Here is a 20,956-nt window from a genome sequence, read left to right on the forward strand (position 1 = left end):
TATTGCCTTCCCTATATGTTCTCTCCTTATTAATGACAAATAATTTAAGGTTCTACTAGAAGCACCTGTGTCCTAGTGTCAGGCTCATGTTTGTTTTAATCATGTGTTTGATATTCTATCTGTACAGAAGGTTTCTGAATGTTTATTGTGATCCATCTTGATTTTTTGAGACAGACAGGATAGAATTTAAAATAAAATAAATATCTTTAAATGATGCGCTCAATAATATTACAATGAGAATGCCAGAAGGCATAGTGTGGAGAGAAATTATCAGTCATGTGAGGAGCTTAGCATTTGGATAAAGCTAGATTAGCCAGTCTGCAGTAACTAAAGAGATATTAGTTGTATTTAAAGTTTGGCTGGGTGTTTACTTTTTCCCAATATAAATGATTGTCCATTATAAGCAGCGAATTAAGTATTGCTTTAGGCTTAAATGGTTAAAACTTGCTTCATACATTTAGGCATTAACATTGTCATTCAAAATGGGTCATTCATTAGTTCATGGGAGATGCTCACAAATCATAACTTTGGTAATTTTGTTTAATTAACACAGCAATTCAAAGAGCCTGGTGTTTCTAATTAAAAAAGAGCATGCACCAAATTATAAGAAACCAAACTGGAAAAAAAAGGCAAAAAAGAAGAACAAAACTGCATGCATCATAAGTGAGCATTTTAGTGTAGCAGAATGCTCACCCCATTTCACACCTAGGGATCGCCACTTGTGCATTACACAGTACATGCTCCCTGCTAATAATATGCAATTAACACATTCTCAGTAGATTTCGCACCTACCAATTGCTGCATGTAGGTCAACTACATCCTATTTAAGTGACTGCATGGTCAATTACCATTCCCAATTAACTAGATATCCTGATTAAGCCTGTCCCAATTACGATAAGTGGTTGTGTTGTTCTAACATCCTATTGCGGCAGAACAGGTGAGTAGCAAGTTTAGAGTTGCTGTCAAGCAGTTGAGTGTGAACCTACCTGGAGCCAAATTTGTCGTCCCCCCTCCCGCCTGCTTCTCCCAAGGTTTTAATTTCCTGAAATGTGTGAAAGGAAACAATTCTGCAACTTTCTGCAAACAGAAAGTATTTTTGCTTGTTAAGTTAGTGCTATCTATGTCATAGTTGTTGGGGATGGGGAACCCAAGCCTTAGTTTGGGGAGCATTGGGAACTGTGCTTTTCAACATGGCCCCCCTAAAGTGGTTAGAGCCATCTGTTGCTCAGACTGCAGGCCCCGGTAGGGCGGCATGCCAGTGACTCCGGGTTAGGCTGCGATACAGGCCGGAGGGCTGGCAGTCCTGCTTGCACAGGGTAGGAGGTTGTGCAGAAGGCCTGGACTGCCATCTTTTCTGGGTGGGTGGGTAGAGTGTCTTCTGGCACTGCTCTTTCAGGGTGGGTCGAATGGCGGTTTCTTCCTTGAGTTATCTTGGTCAAGGGACTGCGCATTTGCTATGGAAAAGGGCTAAGTAACACAGGCTAGAAATACGTGTCAGGGTTTCCCTTGAATAAATCTAAGGCCTTAGTTGATTCCATTTGATAACGGTCTCTAGAGTATTTTTTTTTGGGGGGGGGGGGGGGGGTATTTGCGTCAGAGTTTGCAAGGGCCTGTGAGTGTCATAGCTGACCTGGTTAGTGAACATTGTAAAATAGGAATATTATATTAACTCAAATTGAATGGAATAGCTATATATCTGGCTTTGAATGTCTTATGATTTCACAAAGTAACAAAAGCTGATATGATGCGTTTTTTTAATTTAACATCCTTCAAATCTGAAAATTGCCTTTACGTCCACAAACAGTCTCATCGTGCTTAGCTCTTTAAAAGAGAAGGGTACAGACATGTAAATATTTTTCAGCTCAAAAACACGAACACAATAAATAAAGATAAAATACAAATATTCCTTTGAAACGTATTCATTCACCATGCACCAGTTCTGTGTTCAAAATCTAAACTTGTGCAGGCTATTATGTACAGCATAACTATTTACCTTGTAAGCCTGAATTATTTCACTTTCATTAAAAATATAGATAATGACTAAGTTCATTTCCATGTACTTACATCATAATCTAATTACATTTTTGCCAAATCAGGTCTAGGTTTCTATTTGAATGGAATGGATGCTAAAAGCTTGGCTTCCAGACTCAAAATGAGCAATTATGCTAAGGGAATGCGCACATCTTGGCCTGGAGGATTATAATAATCAATAAAAGCATCCATTTCAACAAGCATTTGAAAAGAAATAGGCAGGATTAAAAAGTACTCTTTTAATACAGATATTTCCATATCTTCAGTAGACTAAGCATATTTTAGGTCTGGCTTGACTTAGTGCAGCTGGGAAATGCCCCATTGATGGCAGAGAGAGGAGAGTGGTGGTGGAAATGGATTTTTGGAAGCTGTGGATTTTCGCCTTAAGCCCTATTCTCCTATCTCTAAAGCCCGGTCATGGCAGTGATAATCCTTATCTGGGAACCACGCACCACAACATCTTATGGGATCAGGTACACAAGTGCCATGGACCACCAGGGCCGATTTTATCTAGAGGCAAAAGGGGAAGCTGCCCCATAGCAAAGGGTCCATAGCAAAGCCCTTAAGACCATGCTCACGCCAGCCTGCAGAGGGCGCAAGCAGGACGCTGCCAAATGCTGTGCCTGTATGAGGCCCACACAGACCCGAAAGAGAAAAACTGCAGCAGTGGGGTGGACGTGGCAGGGTTAGTTAGAGGCTTGTGGGGCTGGACTGAAAGGGAAGGAAAGAAGAGAATGCTGGGGTCAGGAGTTCAGGGAGAGGGAGGCTGCGGGGGCCGAGTTAGAAATGTTTGCCCAGGGCCTCTTAAGTGCCCTGTGGACCACTGGAGTTCCACCGCCTTACTGGATCCTCCTGCTCCATTTCTGGCTTCGCTGAACGGCTGTAGAGCTGGCGATCTGGAGCTGCTGCATGCTTGGACCAGAGGGACTTCCAGGACCCTGGCTGCAGACTGAGTGCTCCTTTGAGCTTTCTGTTGACTACTGGGAGCCTCAGAAAGAGATATGCAAGCTTTACAAAGGGCCTAATGTATTTATTTATGCAAATGTCTACCCCCGCCCAATTACCAAAAAACTGTTCTGGGCAGTTCCCAAATGTAACGTACACAATTTAAAACAAACGGCATATAAAAACAATAGAAACATCCAAATAAAATCCCCCCAAAGCAGTAACTTACACCTAGCAGAATTAAACGCTTCCCGAAACAGATGCGTATTTCCCCGAGTTTGGAAAATCTTATAGTCCTGCAGCTGCCGAGTACTGACTGGAAGTGCGTTCCAAGAGCTGGGGCTGCCCAGAGAAACCTCTGCTCCTGGGCTCTTGCAGGACTGAACAAAATTGTGCCCTCAGACCGCAAGATATGTTGAGGTGTTTACCAAGACACTAGATTTCCCAAATATGCCGGGCCATCCCCCGGTAATTCTCTGAATGTTAATGTCAGCAGTTTCAGCTTGCCTCTTTGGATGATGGGGAGCCCATGCCTTGCCCCCATGACTGGGCTAATGTGCTCTCTGGGGAGGTTCCGAGTGAGAATATGGGCTGCTGCATTCAGCGCCAACTTGTAGGGCTTTTAACTGACATTCAGGAAGGTCTATATATATACAGAGCGTTTCAATAATTTAAAGTAAAAAAAAATACAAATGCCTGTATAATAGTCCTCAATTCATTGAACATGCCAGAAATGCTGTAGTTTTCTAAGTTTAAACAGTCAAAAACCTTCAACTGACACTCAATTATAGTGTGAGTTAGGGATCAGTCCTCTCTCCTATAGTTATACAAAAAACCCCCCTTCTCAAATATCCCACCTTTTTGGCGATCTACTCCTTACAAGACCTTCATAATAGGCATCATTGTGCGGCAACTTGTACCATTATTCACTCTGCCTTATTTTTAATCATCGGTCAGTCCATATTTTTTTGAGATTTTCAAGCACAAAAATTTCAAAAAAATATGGACTGACCGATGATTAAAAATAAGGCAGAGTGAATAATGGTACAAGTTGCCGCACAATGATGCCTATTATGAAGGTCTTGTAAGGAGTAGATCGCCAAAAAGGTGGGATATTTGAGAAGGGGGTTTTTTTGTAGAGTTTTCTAAGTTTAAACATTTTCTACATTATTACCCCCCCTTGGACACAGAATGGGATAGAAAACCCTTACGTAAATCCTAAACATCTCCCTCTTTACGCCGGTTTCTCACACTGTCTCAGCCTTGGACTCGGTTTGTTCCCAAACCCCTCTGAAATGCTGAGGTTCAGGGTGCAGTCTTGATAGTGATGGTGGTTTATCATTCTGAACGGTGCCTCACCGGCTTCCCAGTCACATGTTTTCATAGCATTGCATTGCATCAAGAAGCCGAAGAGTTAACATATATGGTAAAGGATTAGGAAGCTTTGCAAGAAAATGTTTGCAAGCAAGGGCTACAGCTGTAATCACTGCTTTGATTCCTTGCTTCCTTCTTTTATTTCCCTTGTAGAAATAGTCTGTGTGGGAAAAGAGTAAGTCCATGGATGCTGCAGAAATGTGATAGTGGGCATTAAAAGCACTAAATTTGTAGATGCATAGAGTTCCTTACTGTGTATAATCAAATGTCTCCCCAACTGAGTGATTTGGCTCTTTTGCCATTCTCTAACTTGCATATCAAAAAGCAGAAGGCAGATATCTTGTTAGACCACCAAAAATGAATTTTGTTTAAAGAAAAGCACTTTAGTAGCCTTTTCTAGGTTAGTAAATGTTTTAGGATGGGAGCCCCGACAGCTTGCAACCAGCTTTAATTTGCATTCTAATGTGCTGCACAGGAGTAATTCATGTCCAATGAAAAATAAAAAGGGCTCTAAGACTCAAGAAATACATAAATCAGATCGATTCCAAACTAAATAATAAACCTTTTTCTAAAGAAGTCCTACACCAGGAATACTTTCTTGATTGTACAAATTCTTCTTTGGGAGCATTTTGTTTTTCACTTACATTTAAATATGCTTTTCTACAAAGCCAAAAACACATTATAAAGTAGTAAAAATTTATAAGCAATCAATAAATCAGCATAACAAAACAAACTGAAAATATATAAAAAAAACAATCAATAATAGAAAATAGTACAATAATCTAAATGTGGATCTAAAAAATAACCTAAGTACTAAAAACCATGCTGAAGCACCATAAAAACAGGCAAGATAAAAATAGACCATATCAAGAGAGAGTTGCATTGCTAAAAGCCAGGATTTAATCAATGTCCCAAACCTGAGATAATGATTCTCAAATCAAACTTCTGTAGGAATTAACATTCCAGAATATGAAAGTTCTACACGAAAATGCAGAACAGATCTTGACCAATTTAAAATAAGAGAATGAACAACTAAAAGCACTTCCTGAGCAAAATATAATGTTTGAATAGACTCACAGCATTTGAAATACATATGCATGGGACAAGTATTTGTGAATCAGGTGCCCGTAAGTGATAGCGTCAATAATAGTGCTATTTGTAGAGGGTAATTTTATGTCTGTGTGAGCTGGGGTAAAAGTTTTGTGTATCTTGTATATGAAGACTTTACCCAAAATGCAAAGCAAACCAATTTTGCATAAGTTTGATTTCAAAATTAGCACATAAGTGCCCTGCACAGGTACAAACTCCCCCACATCAAGTTAAACCTGCTCTATTAAGTCTGTGATTGGTGTGGGCAAACTTATGCACACAGAGGGTCAGTTTATAACAGCCCATGTATAGATGACGTCTGTGTATACAAAGCACATGCTGACTTCAGCTCGCTTTGGAAACTAGCTGGACTACACGTTCCTTAGCGCGGCATGGACATCCACATTTCCGTCTGCTACAGACAGGAGCATTGCTTTACCCATGCAAATGCTTTGAAAATTAACATCAGTATCAAAACAATCAAAAACCGCCTTGTCCTCAGCAGCTAGTACAATAATAGCTCCTTCTCCTTTGAGCAGGTCAATAAAAGTAAACGTCTTTAAATAACAGTTCAATAGAAGGTTCTTTATTCAGGCCTTGGACCGGCTCTCTACGGAATCAGATGCTTTACAGGTTTTCCCTCGCTTAGTACATGGCCAGGCAAATTATGCAAACATGGGTTTCAGACTGCAATGCAGCAAGGGGAACAAAAGAAAGAAAGAGTTTAGCTTTGTGTATGCACAGCTGCTCTTCCAGGGTTGCATTCAATGGAAAGACTCCTGTTATAGACGCTGATGCACTAACCTGCAGGAAATCCCTTGCGTTTTCAGTCAATGCCACGGCAGGCGTAGTTATCTTTTTTTTATGAAAGCCAGCCTGCGAGGACGTTTGTGAGTGTTGGTTTTTGCTGTATTGAGAATTAATAAGCTGCTTTCCATGATCTTGCACTGCAGCAGCTCGTTAATTTTGAATTTGAATACAATTTTGCCGAAAGCGAACTAAGCGCAAAAGTTTACTGTTTATTGTAGTGGAAAGCCAGCAAATCATTTCATAAACGGGCCTTTGAGTGCAAAGCCCATATAAAAATGTGGGTGAGGGTTGCATGCAAAAGGCCCCTTAGCTAAATTTTTCACTGGTTAGTGCATCTGCCTGATGTTTAGAAAAGACAAATAAATGAAGAAACTGTCTTTTGCAGAGGCTTCTGCTAAGGTCACCCCCTTGATAAGGATGGAAGAGGTCCTCCTGGACTTTACAACTCACATATGGTTAAGGCACTGCCACTTACTCTGTGGCATCTAATCAACAGGAAAATCGGAGCTACCAATCCATGCACGCAAACCAGAACTGGATTAGCCTGTTTGGTTGAGCTGGGCTGAGGTGGCAACCCCCTAGTACCCAGTCATTTCCACGCATCAGATCAGTGTGATCCACATTACTTAACATTCAGCAAAAGTCGTGCCAGGGTAGCTGAAGATATGCAGAAAGGGAAGTTAATGCTAAGTGATTTGAATGCTAGAATTCGCTAAAGACCTGACAGTGTTGTGCACCTGTGAAATATTGTGAATGCTAAATGCATCAAGAGATGCTGTGTTCATAAACATGACAGCAAAACGTTGCATTCTGAAGGCCGTTTGTGGAAATGAGAGCCAGGCTGAATTTCCAGTGGCCTGTCACCATCTGATGATATGGCTCCTAAACAGGGAAGATCACCAGGTGTCAGAAACCACGACAGATGCGTAGCGATGAACTATGAGTGCACATCTTCTCCAGCAGTGTACGCAGACAACAAAGTTCCCTTCCTAATCGCCTCCTCTCCATCACAGATAAATAAATGCAAAAAACATGCATTTACATATAAGTTTAAAATACATCAAGGATTAGATTTGCTTGAGTACACAGTGAAGGGATGTACAAGGACTGACCCTTTAATAAGTGTCTTTAGTCATCGTAACACATACATTGTCACACTCTCCTCTCCCTTGCATTTCTTCCTTCTCTGTTTCCTTCTGTTTTCATCTTTCCTCCTATACTCCCCTCCTCTTTTTTCCCTCCCACAATCTCTTTCTTTCTATCAATTCTGTTGTCACATTCACGTGTACTTCTTATGCTGATTTGGATGCAGGAGTCAGTTTTTTTCACAATAGAATCAACTTCATAGTAAGAACATAACATAAGAACATGCCATACTGGGTCAGACTGAGGGTCCATCAAGCCTAGCATCCTGTTTCCAACAGTGGGCAATAAGGATACATGTACCTGACAAGTACCCAAACACTAAGTAGATCCCAAGCTACTGATGTCAGTAATAGCAGTGGCTATTCCCCAAGTCAACTTGACCAATAGCAATTTATTGACATCTCCTCCAGGGACTCGTGCAAACCTTTTTTAAACCCAGATAAGCTAACTGTCTTAAGCACATCTTCTGGCAATGAATTCCAGAGCTTAATTGTGTGGAATATTCTCTGATTTGTTTTAAATGTGCTCCTTGCTAACTTCATGGAATGCCCCTTAGTTCTTTTATTACCTGAAAGAGTAAATAACCAATTCACATTTATCTGTTCTAGTCCTCTCATGATTTTGTAGACCTCCATCATATCCCCCATCAGCCATATCTTCTCCAAGCTCAACAGCCCTAACCTCATAGTGGACCCAGACATTACACGTCAACCATTATCAGGACAAACAAGGAGGCATCAGAGGAAAGCACAACCAAGATCCAGGTCTTCTGAAGGAAGATGGGAGATGACCATATCTGCCCGATTCATCTCACACTGTCGGGACAATGTCTTATAAAGACTGGGTGCAAACATCCTAGGCTGGCTTCCTGAGCCCAATGAGACGACATTCTCAAGGTAGCATGGGTGAGCCAGTGAATTACAGTAGCACAGCATCAAAAATGAAAAAGGCTTATGAACCACAATCCAAAAAACTACAAGAGTGCAAGAAACAGGATGTGGAAAAACAGAAATATTCCAAAATATCTCTTATTTTAAAAAAATGGAGAAAAACCGAAGGCATGTTTGTGACTGCTGGATCTTTCCAATTCCTTTGTAGGGGTTGCTTAGAGTGTGGTTGGTTTGGTAAAGCTAATTTGTGAGTTAGAATGAAAGGCCAATTATAAAAGGTGAGAGGTGACTGGACAGTGTGAGTCACATGGAGAAAGGCTTGCTTGTTCCCTAGTTTGCTTATTTATGAAGGAAGTTCATTTAGAGAGTGGCAGAATTCATCAGGACCCTTATTTTATGGATTGGCTGAAAAGGAACACATGACTTAACGGGGAATGTGATCATGTGCCTTAGCTGTTGATTGGACAACATTTATCACGTGGTTTAGGCCCGGTTCTTTTGCATTTTGTCTTTTGAACAGCGGTTACAAAGTTACCCCCGTAGAAGGGGCAGTATTAAATAGCCCGCATTATTTGCAATGTATCTGTGCAAATTTAGCCTGGGTAGATTGCAATCAATTTTCAAAGGCAAACTGCATGTTGCAAAGCACTATGTGCTAAAAACAACAAAACACCTTTGCACCTGCTATTTGTGAGGGCAGCCGACAAGGCGTTAAATGTCAAATACATGGTTATTTTACTTCCATCTAAATATGCCCAAAGGAATGCTTCTTGTGTATGCCAGAGAAACCCACATGCACTTTTAACTGGGCAGAAGGTCATTTTCAGCCAAGTGATTTTAAAATAGTCCTCATCATTAATGGTATCATACCAAGAACATATCCTGAAGTGTTACTTCCAGTAGCTTAGACAGAAGCTGAATGGAAAATATTTTTTACATAGATAGACTTCAGGATTCATGATTTGCATATCTATTGATCCTTTTCAAAGCTAAAGCATCAAACCCCAGGAGGCTAATTTAAGCAACAGAATGCAGTAATCACCCGTATCCAATGTATTACTCAGATCTATGGAGATAATAGGAATGAAAGAAACAGATTTTGTTAAATGTTTATCCTGTATATCACTGCAAAGAAAGACAAAACAATGCATGATAAGGAAGCAAAGAATGCCAGGAGATGAAGCCATTCGGTATCTGTCAGCACCTCCTACCCAAATTATTTGCTTCTTAGCAATCATTCAGGCCGATGCTATACCATGCACTGGCTGCAGTGCACGATTAACCTGCAATTGGACATGCGTTTCGGATGCGTGTCCATATCCCCCAATGCAAAACGGGGGATATGGACACGTGCGCACTATTACCTACGTGCGCATCTTATCGCGCACGTAGGTAATAGTGCTCATCACATGCAAATGCATGTTGATGAGGCTATTGATTCCCCCTCCATGCAAAAAAAAAAAAAAAAAAAAAAAAAAGTGCACCTTTGCCACACATTTTTACTCTCAAAAATGAATGCCAGCTCTGGAGCAATATTAAGTGGCATGCTCGTGGCAATGTTAAGTCAGAGTTTTAAAGAGCTAGAAATGTCCCCCCCCCCCCCCCCCCCCCAAAAAACAGTCTGCCGGCGATCAAGTTAGGAAAACGGATGCTCTAAAATTGAGCATCCGTTTCCTAAGTGGCTGACCGCCGCCTCGCCCAGGCGTTCACTGCCGAGGAAGAGCTAGGGTCGCACAATTTCCCCTGGCACTTCTATCTTACTATGGCAGCCCATTTGCATTTAGCATTGGGCACCCTGGAGAGGTGGATCGGTGCATGTTAAGGGAGTGGGCGCTCAGTCATGAGCAACCCTTTAATGCGCGCCGATATTGCATTGGCCTGAAAGTGTCATTAGCTGAGAAAGTGGTGGCATCTGAAGAGAAGGGGGGTGATAAAACTTTATTCGCCGTTCGTTACATGAGAACTGATAAATCCAGAGGATGTAGTCAAGACCAGTAGTACAGCTCAGTACACAAAAGGCTGAGACAAGTCCTTTAACCAGGCATGCTTGGGGAACGTCATATCTTACTGCCAGGAGCTGGAAGGGAAAAGGGAATTGATCCTACTGCTACTACTTCTATAATTTATCACTTCTGTAGCATTATTCAATGTACACAGCACTTTACAAAAACACAGGAGACAGTCCCTGCTCTCACCACTAGCATCTGTTGAGTACTTCTTCCAAGTGTCCTATACTGGCTACCAGCGGAACCAGCACACTGGCCTCAGCGAACCATTGGTCTGACACAGCATGGTGCTTCTTATGTTCTTATAAACCTAGGCATAGATCTCAATTCCAATGTCTGCAGGGATCATTGTTTTCAAGAATGTAGAAAACAGAAGGTAAAAAGAATCAAGCCTACAATTTAATTTTTCACAGATCACTATGGATAAACTTCAAACGTGAAATAAATTCCTAACTACTGACATTATGAATGTGCTATTGTAAGATTGCTTTTATGTAATCTAAGGCTTCATTTTGACCTGGAAGTGTCCCAATTTCTCCTGTTTCTGTGGGCTTTACTTTTTCTTTGTAAATAGGGAATAAAATGGTGCGGTTGCTATATCAGTCCAGTTGAATATGTAGAAATAAAAAAAGTCAGCAAACAAGTTGTAGGTGAGACTATATTATTGAACTAAATACATTTTTGGCTGATTTCCAAGACCTCTTTCTCCATTCCTCATTTTGCACTGACCTGATGAAGAAAAAGCACATCATCATCTTAGGTTACTTCAATAACAAGGTCTTACCCTACAGCTTGTCCTTTATTTCTTCGTTAAACAGAACTTGAAGACACACATCCACTACATATAAATATAACAGTGGGCACAAGAAACAATACAACAAATATTTTTCTAGACCTTTATATTGATTTCACTATTGCGTTACCATTTGGTGTACTGTGTCATCGGATGTGAAGCCTGACACAGAGAAAGGGATCAGAGAGTCAACAGAATGATTGTCCAACATTAAGAATTGAAGCATGGCTTTAATAATGAGCAATGAATAAGATTATGCTTCAGGGAAAAGAGAGAAGAGAGGGTGTACTTGAGTCTCTGTCCAGGAAGATCTGATGGGGGGGGTGTCCGGGAGTGAGGTTTGTTGGGGGGGTGGGGGGGGGGGGGGAGAGGCGCAGGCTGTTCGTTCGTATCATGCTGCCGACAAATTAGGTACCTGCTTTAATGATAAAGCTCCTGGACTCCCTAGAATGCCAAGCCTTCCTGAGACATCACAGATGCTAGTTTCCATGGAAACGACAAACTAATAATGCAGAAAAATTTAATAGATACTAATTTTTAACTTGACAGCTATAGTTGGTATAATTATATATCCGCACAAAGCCCAAATTACCAGAAAATTCCAGAGGACCTGTCTCAATGTTACGCACAACTAGAACCAAAGAAACTCATATTTTATTTTATTTTTTCCTTTATATTCAACTTTAAATAACAGATAACTACTTCCATCGCATGAAGGAGAAAGACAGAGTAACAGATCAAATAATTGCTTATTTGCACTGAAACCCTGTAATCTAAGCCTAGTCATAGCAAATCTTAAAACAAAAAAAAAATGCACTTGCAGAACATACTAAATGCCATTTTCCAGTTTCAAAACACAGCTGTTCATTTCTTATTGCTGCCATCTCCACAAACAGGAAGTGGCACATGGCAACCAGCGAATGCACAAAATAAAAAACTTTAGCCCATATTGTGCAGAGTTCCAGGAACACATATGGAAATAATGTGATGATGGCACCATTTGTGGATTACTGGCTGAGCAACGTTAGGAAAAGTCTCTTTATCCCGTCAGAGCCTGGACCTGCTTGTTCAACGTTATGGTGTTGTGACATTTTATCAGTCATCTCTCGCCGCACATGTATGAAGAGCCTCATATATACTGAGTCTTCGCAGTCTCCTGGTGGTTGGTAACTTCACATGTAGCTTTTATGCCTAACAATCTACAGTGCCTGTTGTTAAAGCCTTTCAAAGCTAATCTGGCATATGGGAATGTGATTATTACCATCTACTTACATAATTTGCTTCGCTGGTGCATTGGCCACTCTGTTAATAATGCTCCAAAGACCATGTTTGTACAGACGTTTAGTGATTGTTTTATTTCCTTAAAGGTGAATTTTAAAAGCTGCTCCTATGTGTGCATTTTCTGACACTGTGCACACATCTCACTTCATTTAAAAAAAAAAAAAAAAAAAAAAGGGGGCATGGTCTGGTCAGGTCATGGGCATGTCAGGGTATGAGCAAGAGATGTGCGTGTGAATATTCTCACCCCGTGTTGCAGTCTGGGAAGCTGCAGTCCTGATGTGGACCCTTGAGCCGAACCACCCTGGGTAGAGTAGCTCGGGAGGCGGAGTCTCAGGCACAGATCTTCACCCGGGAACCGGGAACCCCCCAGGAGGAGCCCGTAGGGTCCCAGAACCTTGGGACTCAGGAGTAAGGTCTCAGTCTCTAGGAAAGGCCTGGAAAGGGTTAAGTCACAGAGTCCAGTGGCAGGGAGCAGGTAGGCCCAGCGAGGGCAGGACAGACAGGTAACTGGAATGGTGTCTGTGTAACCTCGTGGAGTAAGACCGGCACAAGGCAGGACCGGAGCCAGCAGCGTGTAGAGACTCAGACTTGGCAGAGAGTAGCCGGAGAAGAAACCCAAGTCAAACCGGCAGCCAATGGAAACAGTCCTGGGAACAGACCGGGGTCGGAGGCTGGCGGCAAACAGGAGCAGAGTCGGGCCCAAGCTGAAGTCGGAGGCAGGCTGCAGGCAGAGGCGGAGTCGGGTACACGCTGAGGTCAGGGGCTGGCGGCAGGCAGAAGCGAAGTCAGGAGCGAGCAGAGGTCGGTGGCAGGCGGCAGGCAAAAGCGGAGTCAGGAACGAGCAGAGGTCAATGGCAGGCGGCAGGCAGAGGCGGAGTCAGGAACGAGCAGAGGTCAATGGCAGGCGGCAGGCAGAAGCGGAGTCAGGAACGAGCAGCGGTCAATGGCAGGAAGCAGTACAGCAGAGATGCAACTAAGAACTACAAGCAGTAGCGACCCTCGTTGCAAGGCAATGAGAAACCCGATGAACGCCGGTTAAATCAGGCTTGGGGTGTGGCATGGTTAACTCAGGCGGAGCCAGACTTCCGGTGAGCGTGCGTCCATAACGCGCGTCCTTGCGCGCAAGCGGGGCCGCAGAGAGACGGCCCAGCAATGGTGGACGCCCCATAGACCCAGCAGAGCCGCGAGAGCGGCGTTCCCAGCATAGAAGGTGATCCCTGAATACGGCAATTAGGGGGGAAGCGGTGGAGACCGCAACACCTCGGCGCCCGTAACTTTACTTTTGCTATGGAGGAGGTAGCTGTAGGAGGAGGTATGGAGCTGTATGGAGGAGGTAGCTGGGTTCAAAAAAGGTTTGGATAAGTTCTTGGAGGAGAAGTCCATTAATGGCTATTAATCAATTATACTTAGGGAATAGCCCCTTCTATTAATTGCATCAGTAGCATGGGATCTTCTTGGTGTTTGGATAATTGCCAGGTTCTTGTGGCCTGGTTTTGGCCTCTGTTGGAAACAGGATGCTGGGCTTGATGGACCCTTGGTCTGTCCCAGCATGGCAATTTCTTATGTTCTTATGTTCTTAACTTAATAAAATAAATTAGCCATTTCTGTTGGGTTTAAAGGGTCCTGGAGTAACTGGGGTGAGTTCAGGATATCAAACCAGGGGGGATTTGGAGGACCTAGCCCTTAACTCTGCGAACCGATGAAACTGGCAATGATGTGGATACACACCCGTTATTAAATACCCTGACTTACGTGGTAGAATCGGGATTTGCACGCCTAGGTTATGCACCCACTTAAAATTAGGCACGTATGTGCGAATAGCCAGGCTATTTTATAGCACGCATGCATGTGTACATGCAAGTTATAAAATGGCCACATACCTGGGTGCGTGCCGACGCACATGTGCCAAAGCGTGCCCATGCGCTGGTTTGAAAATGACTGCCCGAGACCACTCATGGCATCCAAACAAATTTGGTCCTTAACTAACTTAACAGAACATGAAGCACAATTTAAATGATTTTGTCATGGGGGACATTTTTGAAGCGTTTACCTGGGTAAAGAGCGATGAGCTGTCCGACAATTGCCCTTGCCCAAAACACACTGAGGGGAGGCACTGCCAGGGGGAACAAAAAATGCACACAGAAACTGTATTTCCAACTCTTCACGTGAGCTCCTTTACACATATGAGGGGAAATTTTCAGTCTGTATATGAAGTTTCCCTTTGAAAATTCAAGAGTTGGTGGGTAACAGGTCCAAGTATACAGGGTATAAAATACCAGCAGAGATTTCAAAAGGAAATCCCTTGCATAGAGTTTAGTTTTGCTGTGGCTAAAAGCAGATGAGCTGTCATACAGTGCATGTACTTTTTACCGCATACAGAGGAAGGCTGGCAATTTCAAAAGCTATTATTTTATATGAGGAAACGTGTTTACTGTGTAACATCTTTTTGGAAATTGCCCCATGTTGTTCCTGTCATTTTTCTTTTTTTTTTTTATGAGAACTTATGCTGGTAACGCTTTGTTTAAGTATCACTTAAGAATCATTTAGGAAAGAGGAATGACCTGGTGGTTGGACTATGACTCAGGAGGTATCAACACAAATAGTCCAAATGGATGAAAATTATACAACTGTCAAGACAAACATTCACCCAATTCAGAATAATTTGTGTGTCAATTTTATTCAAGCACAAAATTAAATACTTGTAATAGGACCCTTATACAAGGAACTGCTTGGCACTTAGCTTGATGTACAGTGTTCCAAATTTTAATCTTAGGTCCTTGCAAACTTTTTTTGTATATTTTTTCTGTGCAAATAAATTGGTTTTTACTTTCAATGCAGTAAAAGTATTTATCTCAGCCACTTCATAACTAGATCAGAAACATATTTGTAAAGTTACAGCATTATATTCCATGTGTATCCTGCTTCAGGATAAATGCTATTCGATGTCAGGCATTAACCACTGTTGAATGCCGACATCACCACTTCCAATATCTCCAGGCAGAACCCACAGAGCTTCACATTACTCATCTAAGCTAATTTTGACAATCAAAATCCTTCTCAGAGCAAGCTATGAATCCTCTAATTTGAAATATTTTGTATTTGAGTAGTGCTGACCATTAGATTATTGGGATTTGGGGGAATTCTTGTCTACTCAAAAGACGACAAGACATAAGGGCAAAGCTCACCTCTGCTTTGGACTCTTTGCGTGACAGTCACTTTCTCTACTTTTGCTTCTGGGACCCAGTTAAAACTTTTTAATACAGTTAAGGCATCTGACAGAGTCGACCATTTTCTTGAAGAGCAAACAATGCAACAAGACAAAATAAAGAGAGAGCGCGAGAGAGATTGGGGCGACGGGATGTTCAGGTTTTACTGATTAGGAGTGACTGCAGCGCACCTGGAAGCAATGGCCAGGGCCTGCCAGCGGACGGACAAAGCCACCCGTGTCCCGTTTCTTGCACTCTGCCTCCACGCACCTGCTGCTTGCTGCTGTCAGAGATAAAGACGCTGGGCTAACATTGCATCTTTGTTCTGCCCCAGTCTGGCAGTTCTTGTGTTCCAACTTATTCTGGAGGAGGACAATAGAATACAAAAGGTAGAAATGTCAATAAAAAGTGAGTCAGTCATTGGGGGAGGTTGGGGTGGTTATTAAACATTTCAGTGGACGGTTTTTGTTTGCTTTTTCCCATTTTGTTGGTGGGAGGGTTTTTCTTTGGATTCTTTTCATCTTGGGGCCCTGCCTCCCGGCTAACAATACATGATTACCATTTTACAAATACCAAATTATCTGATTTTTTTTTTTTTTTTTAAAAGGAACTCCCACCCCAAGGCTTTCATCTACACCCACCAGATCTCTCCGAGACCCTCCCCCAAACTTCTCTCCCCAGGATACCTAAAATATTCAGAGTCTAAAGAGAGACAGGAGCAATCCCCAATCATTCCTGCTTGCCAATTCCATATTTCAAAATGGAGAAGGCTGACCTGAGACTGGAACCGTTTTTCAATGCGGTCAACCCTTCAGAATGGTGTTGGCCTTGGTTCACTCAATGCCATTTTGAGATATGGAACTGCTGAGGCAGGAGCAACAAGAGATCATTCTTGCCCCGCTTTGGAGCCTGAACATTGTGGGTGAGCTGTGGAAGGTCTAGAGAAGTCTCAAGTGCATCTGAGAGGGTAAGAGAAAGCCGCAGGGGTTTTTAAAATGATTCTTGAGTGTTGTTCATTCGATTCATCTTCATCTGATGTCTTCATCCTTTGACCACCATTCGCCCTGTTGCAGTTGCTGCTCTGTCCAGCAGGTCTGAAAGGGCTAGGAGTAGTTGGAGGACCACTCATGAGACCAAATATTACGTTGTCTGGGTCTCTCTACTGCGTACAGGTGCGGCAGTGGTCAAGGTCTATCTTCACCAGCCTGCACTCGGATGCCTCTCACCTGCCTCGGTGCTTGCAGGAGCTCCTCTTCAGCTGCATCGTCGCCCAGGGGCACACGCATACCAACAGAGATGGGATCACGCCCGCACTCCTATAACACTCAGCCTCCTTCTTACTTCCACTTTTGTGACGAGGAACCACATTTATTCACCTATTTAATGCAGGTTTGTAACTTTACAAGGGAAATACTGTCTGTGATGCAGGATGGCAGCATTGAGGCTAGTTGCTTCCAAGTGAGCATTTATAACAAAGTGAAGACTTATTACATCGTGCTGAGGCGCCTGCTTGTCCAGAGCGTGCTTAAAACCTTGCTGAAATATAGTACCAATTTCACCGCGGGTCTTATTACATTGGCTCCCATGTATGTTGTCCCATAACACATGGACGTTTATCCACATGGGGGAGGGGGGCCCATTTTCAGACAGCCCTGTTACCATAGAGGTGAGTGCATTAAAGTGGAGGACTTTGCTCGGAAGTCTATTCTATGTTTGGGGTATTATAGTTTTTCATTGTATTTTATAATCCTTTGCATGTTATATTGATGGTTATTGAATATTTTATTACGTTATGCTTTGATGTTATTCTATATTGCTTTGAGCCTGCAGGTAAAGCGATAAACCAAGCTGAAATAAATGGGGGGAAAAAAATGAAACACTAACGTGTTCAAGGGAAAAAAAACAGGCCAGAAGCAACTTAGCAACTTTTGATTTTTTGAACAGATTAGAACTTGCAGTGCAATAAACTAGAAAACTCAAAAGACTGGTTGAACTGCTTGGCACTAACTACCCTGCACAACCGACTGTGAAATCAGAAGCGAAAGGAAAGATTTATGGTTGCAAAAGGATGCGAGGGGTAGCTGCTTCCAGTCCTGGAACGCCGGTTTACTTACAAATGCTCAGTTGACACTGCAAGCTGCAGCTACAACTGGAGCACGACAGTGAGAAAAGGAGAAGCTGGCCAAAATGGTCTCTTTGCTGAAACATCCGACTTATTTGTCATTACTAATCCAATTGGTAAAAATCTTCCGAGTAAAGCTAATATTGTTTTTTTTTAACATTTCTTAATAAAAGATAATTGTGGTGTCAGTGCATGGCACAAAAAAATAACCTATATAGCAAATATCAAGTTAAAAAAGGTTTTTTTGCTGGCCCTGAATATATCATCCTGAGATTCATTTCATTACATTTTGTCTATCATCCATCAATGAGTTTCTGCCGGCATTCAAGTGCATCGCTCTTCTTAGGAAGTCAATGGGCTTTATCCCCAGTCAGTCTGTGTCCATGGAATAAGGCCCAAGGTGTTGATTGAACTGTTTGCAGTGCCAGGACGTTGGGTAAAAAAAAGTGAGAAATCCATTTTCCATCACAATGGTTACAGCATTTGTGTTTTACACGCATATATGTGTGGTGCATGTTGGTGCTTGTTGAGCAGCAGAAAACATTGGAAGACAGATGTGACTGGTGTTTACTGTGCCCTTGCCCTGCATTAAATGAAAAAGGGATTCCTCCAGTCGTCATTTAAAAATATTCTTTAATCTGCCCCTGGAAGCAGTCACAGGTCACTGATTGGTTCATGCAATTTGTGAGAAGACATTGGTGACACCATAATCAATAAGAAACACTGTGAGCGTGAAATAATTGGTGATTGTTTTGCTAACATGGATTTTCCCCGATGGTCAATAGAATTATAGGGGAAGAGTAATTGTTTTGCCCTGCATGCTCGTTTTGCCTTTATAAATTTCTTTTACATATATATATATATATATTTTTTTTTTTTATAATTAATAAATGTAGTGCTTAGGAAAGGTATTGGATTGATAGCATTAGAAAGCAATGCTATTTGTTCCCAGCATGGGCTACAGCACTGTGGCTTTTCCACACTTCCCTGCCGGGGCTGGATTTACCTGCGGAGTCAGAGGTCTCCTTCTGAAGTGGTAGGAGCAGGGTAAGGCTGGGTTACCTCAGAACCTGGGGCATCACAGATGCACTGGAATCAAGCATCTCTCTTTTTTTCTCTCTCCTTCGACCTGCCCCTTAGAGGCATATCGTGTCTACTTTGCCCAAGGGGAAATCCAGCCCTGGCTTCAACCCTGCTATGAATGGACCGAGTCAGTCTCCAGGCCTGTGCAGGGTTCATGCTCACATTCAAGTGGGAACCCAGCTGGTAGGCAGGAGGTTGGGCATTATAGGGGCAGGTGGGCCTGGGCAGTGCTTGGCAGGACACTCTGGATGCCCACAAGGCTAACCCTGCGTGGCTGTCAGGAGTGGTGCTAAGGTATTACATGACAGTTACCATAATAAATATCACTTTGTGAAAGGACGCTAGTAGGTTGTGAATGTTCAATCTTCTTTGAAGGCCCAGTAGATAAAGTGCATTTTACTGGTATAAATCAGACATCTGAAAGTTGTCCTTCCTCAGTGTTCCTTAACATATACTTTTAGCCCCATCACAAGGAGGTATTCCTGGGGCATGCTAGGAAAGAAAAACAACATTCAAATCTGTGCATGTTATTCTCCATTAGATAAATGCTTGCACAAGAATCAAGTGCAAGTGTCCATGGATGCTTTTTTTTTGGCTGTGGCAGGGTTGAAAGGGAAAGTATGCTAGTACTATTCCTTTAAGAACTGGTGGAGAGTCCATGATAAGAAGTGCCAGTGAACTTTGGAAACTGGTCCCCTTTAATGCAACCACTTCTCATCTTGCAAGCTATAAAATAGCAATAGATACTTTCAGCAACTTTTTCTACCTTTCCTTCAGTGCTATCCTTAAAGTTTATTAACTTGTAACATAAATCCTGCTCAGGATCAGTCTAGTTAAAACAGAATGAAAACACTTTTATGGACTTACTAACAGTTTGAAGAACACAAATCAGTCTTATTAATGTCGGCCAATGACAAATGAAACATAAGAGCTTGAGAAATGCCTGCCAAGCAGGGTCAGACCAATGGTCCATCGAGGCCAGAAGCGTCCCTCGGATCCCAAATAGGAAAGCTCATTATATGATGCTCACTCTCAGGAGGTGGAGAGATTCCTAAATGATTGTTAATGGTCCTGTCCTCCAGAAATGTATCCAAACCTTTTTTAAACTCAGCTAAATTATTTCACTACATTCTCGGGCAGCAAATTCCATAGTTTAATTATGCACTGACAGAATTCATTTCAGCTCTGTTACCGGTTTCATGGAGTGTCCTCTAGGACAGTCCCCTTTCAGCTTGCTGCATATCACTCGTGATTTCATAAAAATCTCTACCGTACCTCCTCTCGGTTATCTTTTCTCCAAGCTAACAAATCCTAGCCTGTCAAGCTTTTCTCCAGAAGGCATCCATTTCAACCCCTTCACCTTTTCTAGTTCTGCTTTATTTCTTTTTTGTAATGTAACATCCAGAACCTCACACTGTGTCCTTGTGATTTGATTGCAGATTATATTACTGTTCTAATTTTTCTGAGCAGCAAAAATATTAATGCTCTGTACCCTCATATTCAAGCTTAAAAGACCAACCTGTCAGGCCCAGGTATACAAATTGTCAATTTAAAGAGAGAACAGTGTTGCAAACTTCTCTCCAAGATTATAAAAATCTTTTAGCACCAAGACAGTTAGAATTTCATGGAGGAGTTTTTTTCTGCAGAGTAATTTGAGCTCTCTGCTTTTTGTGAGACAGCAGAGTCATAAATAAATGCTTACCTAAACTGCATGGACTGAATAGCATCACTGCCAGGAAGATATAATTCATAAAGCTTCTATAATCTTAGAAACAGAGAAAATGACGACAGAAAAGGACCAAACAGTCCATCTAGTCTGCCCACCAAGCTTATGGTAGTATCTACTGCGCCATACAAGTCTCCCCCATATTTATGCTTCCCAAACTGTCAAAGTCAGGGCCCATGTTGGCTGCTGTCTGAATCCAATTTCCCATTACCACTTGCCATTGAAGCAGAGAGCAATGTTGGAGTTGCATCAGAAGTACCAGCAAGTTACCCCATGCACTCTCTGCAAAGAAATGTTTACTAAGATTACTCCTGAATCTACCTCCTTTCACCCTCAACTCATGACTCCTCATTCTTGTTGCAGATTTTGATATCATTGGTAAAAAGAAAATCCTTTCCCAACAATCCTTCCGCAATGTTGCTCATGAAAATGTAGAAAAGAACAGATCCAAGGA

The 20,956-nt window shown here is 42.2% G+C and overlaps 1 pseudogene; it reads left to right on the plus strand.

The window, feature by feature from the left end:
• The first annotated feature begins 6,653 nt into the window (after positions 1 to 6,653).
• LOC115079561 lies at positions 6,654 to 6,744 on the plus strand (annotated as a pseudogene).
• The last annotated feature ends 14,212 nt before the right edge of the window (positions 6,745 to 20,956 follow it).

This window comes from Rhinatrema bivittatum, chromosome 17 (genome assembly GCF_901001135.1).
Source record: "Rhinatrema bivittatum chromosome 17, aRhiBiv1.1, whole genome shotgun sequence".
Classification (NCBI taxonomy): domain Eukaryota; kingdom Metazoa; phylum Chordata; class Amphibia; order Gymnophiona; family Rhinatrematidae; genus Rhinatrema; species Rhinatrema bivittatum.